This window comes from Pinus tabuliformis, chromosome 8 (genome assembly GCF_031772625.1).
Source record: "Pinus tabuliformis cultivar Carrire ecotype Pingquan chromosome 8, CPIR1, whole genome shotgun sequence".
Classification (NCBI taxonomy): domain Eukaryota; kingdom Viridiplantae; phylum Streptophyta; class Pinopsida; order Pinales; family Pinaceae; genus Pinus; species Pinus tabuliformis.
In genome coordinates, this window is record NC_142294.1 from 31909185 (window position 1) to 31912550 (window position 3366).

General features: G+C 42.4%; 1 pseudogene across 1 annotated transcript; it reads left to right on the forward strand.

Moving 5' to 3' along the window:
* The first annotated feature begins 220 nt into the window (after positions 1-220).
* Positions 221-2886, forward strand: LOC149233992 (tubulin beta-2 chain-like; annotated as a pseudogene). Its single transcript, XR_016246062.1, has 3 exons — positions 221-774; positions 862-1131; positions 1993-2886. The product of XR_016246062.1 is annotated as a tubulin beta-2 chain-like (transcript).
* Positions 2887-3366: the final 480 nt, after the last annotated feature.

Genomic DNA, 3366 nt, shown 5'->3' on the forward strand with positions numbered 1-3366 from the left:
GCCCGACCTTGAATATCGATAGCGACCGTCAGGTCCAGCGTAGCCGTCAGATGAGATGGAAGGTTGCATCACGCCCGTCCGATCACCGGCGCGGGCAAACAAGCGGTACATTGTGGGCCCCGCCGGTGGGAGCGGGAGACGGAATTAGCCGTTGATCTATTTCAAAATTGGTTACACATAGCCGTTACAACGGTCAGGATTGGTATAAAGCTCGGCCCCGATTCACATTTTTAGCATAAGGCAGAGAGGGACGCACAGCTTTCTCTATTGCCCTGTTCTGTCTCTTCTTTTTGTGTTGGTTTTCTGCGAGTCCACTGTTTTTCAGTTGAGGTTTTATTCTAGGGTTTGGTCTTTCAGTGTTGCAAGTTTTAAATTGCAAAGATGCGTGAGATCCTGCACATTCAGGGCGGGCAATGTGGCAACCAGATCGGTGCCAAGTTTTGGGAAGTTGTCTGTGATGAGCACGGGATCGATCCCACTGGGAGATACCAGGGCACTTCCGATCTACAGCTCGAAAGGGTTAATGTTTACTACAATGAGGCGAGCTGTGGTAGATTTGTGCCCCGTGCTGTGCTCATGGATCTTGAGCCTGGGACCATGGACAGCGTGAGGACCGGGCCTTATGGCCAGGTCTTCAGGCCTGATAACTTCGTTTTTGGCCAGTCTGGGGCTGGAAATAACTGGGCCAGGGCCATTATACCGAAGGGGCCGAGCTCATCGATTCCGTGCTGGATGTCGTTAGGAAGGAGGCCGAAAACTGTGATTGCCTTCAAGGTATGTGTGTTTCATATTCGAACCCTTGACCTTATTATTTGAATGTAGGCTGTCAGTTGTGAATATTGTTGTGGGGTTTGTGTGCAGGGTTTCAAGTGTGCCATTCTTTGGGAGGAGGTACTGGATCTGGGATGGGAACCCTTTTGATCTCCAAGATCAGGGAGGAGTACCCTGATCGAATGATGCTTACCTTCTCTGTTTTCCCTTCTCCCAAGGTGTCTGACACAGTGGTGGAGCCTTATAATGCCACACTCTCTGTGCATCAGCTGGTGGAGAACGCAGATGAGTGTATGGTACTGGACAATGAGGCCCTTTACGACATCTGCTTCAGGACTCTCAAGCTCACAACTCCTAGCTGTAAGTAATTTTTCAGAAGCCTTTTTCAACATGCCTTTTTCACAAATGCATCTGGAAACGCATATCAAATCTCATTTTATAGGGTAAATGTTTTGCTCTTCAGATTGGATTAGTTCACATTTCTACCTGCTCTGTATATGACCACTTTAAAATAGGGTGTAATCAGTAAATAAACCAGAGCAAACCCGTCTAAATCTGTGTTTAAATGGGTTTTGTCGTACTCACTAAATGCCATAGTTAGGGAGAATCAGTGTTCTCTGCGGTTGTAGAGCATCAGTTTTTTTGTTTTGTTTTTTTTTTTTTCTCTGAAGCCAACTATAGCTAAAATGGGCACAATCCACCTAGATCTGGCTTTATCCTTATAAATCTGATCCCAAGCTTTGCTGGGTAAAACCGGCCCTAACTACTTAATCCTTTAGAAATGTTAGTGTCTACATCTTTAAATGGGTTTTGTTGCCCGCGTAGAAATATGGTGTTATTGCCATCTAAATCTGGCTCTATCCACGTGAAATCTGTATTTAGATGTGTTTTGTTACTCTCTATGTTCTGTGTGCCTAATCTAGTGTTAGCATTAAAGTATTATTTAAATTTGTTACAAATGTATGCATCAAAGTGGTGCAGGAAAAACCAGCCTCAACTCTTTAGCACAGATTCATACACATTGCTCTGTAGATCTGTGTTTCTTTGGTAACCCTGAAGTGTTAGATTTATTTGTCTCACAAGATACCATCTTCCACTCCAGCTCTTCTGTATTTTAATACCTAATTTATCTAGGTAAATAAAGAAATCTCCCCAGTTGATCTTTTTCAGTATTGTAGGTGCAAACAGTTTGTCTTATGTGTTTGATATTGTTTATTGCAGTTGGTGATTTGAACCATCTGATATCTGCAACAATGAGTGGAGTCACCTGCTGCCTGAGGTTCCCTGGTCAGCTGAACTCAGATCTAAGGAAACTGGCAGTGAATTTGATCCCCTTCCCCCGTCTTCATTTCTTTATGGTGGGATTTGCCCCGTTGACTTCACGTGGTTCACAACAATACAGAGCCCTCACCGTTCCAGAACTGACACAACAGATGTGGGATTCCAAGAACATGATGTGTGCTGCAGATCCACGTCACGGCAGGTATCTGACTGCATCTGCCATGTTCAGAGGCAAGATGAGCACCAAAGAGGTGGATGAACAGATGATGAATGTTCAGAACAAGAATTCCTCCTACTTTGTGGAGTGGATCCCCAACAATGTGAAATCCAGTGCATGTGATATCCCGCCAAAAGGCCTGTCCATGTCGTCCACGTTCATTGGGAACTCAACATCCATTCAAGAGATGTTCAGGAGAGTGAGCGAGCAGTTCACTGCCATATTTAGGAGGAAGGCCTTCTTGCATTGGTACACTGGTGAAGGCATGGATGAGATGGAATTCACTGAAGCAGAGAGCAACATGAATGATTTGGTGTCTGAATACATGCAATATCAGGATGCTAGTGCAGAGGATGATGAATACTATGATGATGAAGAATCAGCTCAGGAAAGCTAGGGCAGAAGCTTACGCAATGCCATCGACAACCGCTAGTTGTTTCAATGCCTAGTAGTTGTTTGTTTGTGGATTTCATTTGCATTTCTTGTTCTTTCATGGTCTGCTCAGCTCTCATCGAAGGTTTTGGCATTGAATGCATAAACTTTGTATACAACTCCTACATTATGTCCTTGGTTTTGTTGATCATATTGAAATATTGACAAGATTTTGAATTTGTTCATCTCATATAAACGTCATAATTGAATTTTTATTTTCGTCAATATTTCACGTGATCTCTATATATTTCATGTGAACGGCAATGATAACAAGGTTATCCATCGCACAAAGTAAATTGTAGCGTGAATTTATTTAATGCAGATTACCTTTTGGATTAGACTCGTGCATCCCAGCATATTGGTTTGTACTAGTTAGGCAAAGTTATTGTGACTTATGGGAATATTTTTCAGACTTTATTCTTAACTGTGCAAATTCATGAATTTCATGATTTTATTTGCTTGAATTGGTTTACGTGCAACATTGTCCCAATTAATAATTTCGTATGTTATAGGGTTTCTTTAGTTCATATACAGGCTTACTGTGGATGATATTTTGCTAACGACCTAGTGATGACTGCAACTAATAGATATATTTGTTGTGCATGATTCCTGGATTAATCATCTATGAAAAAGTCAGTTTGCTTGCTGTTACAGTTGATGATATT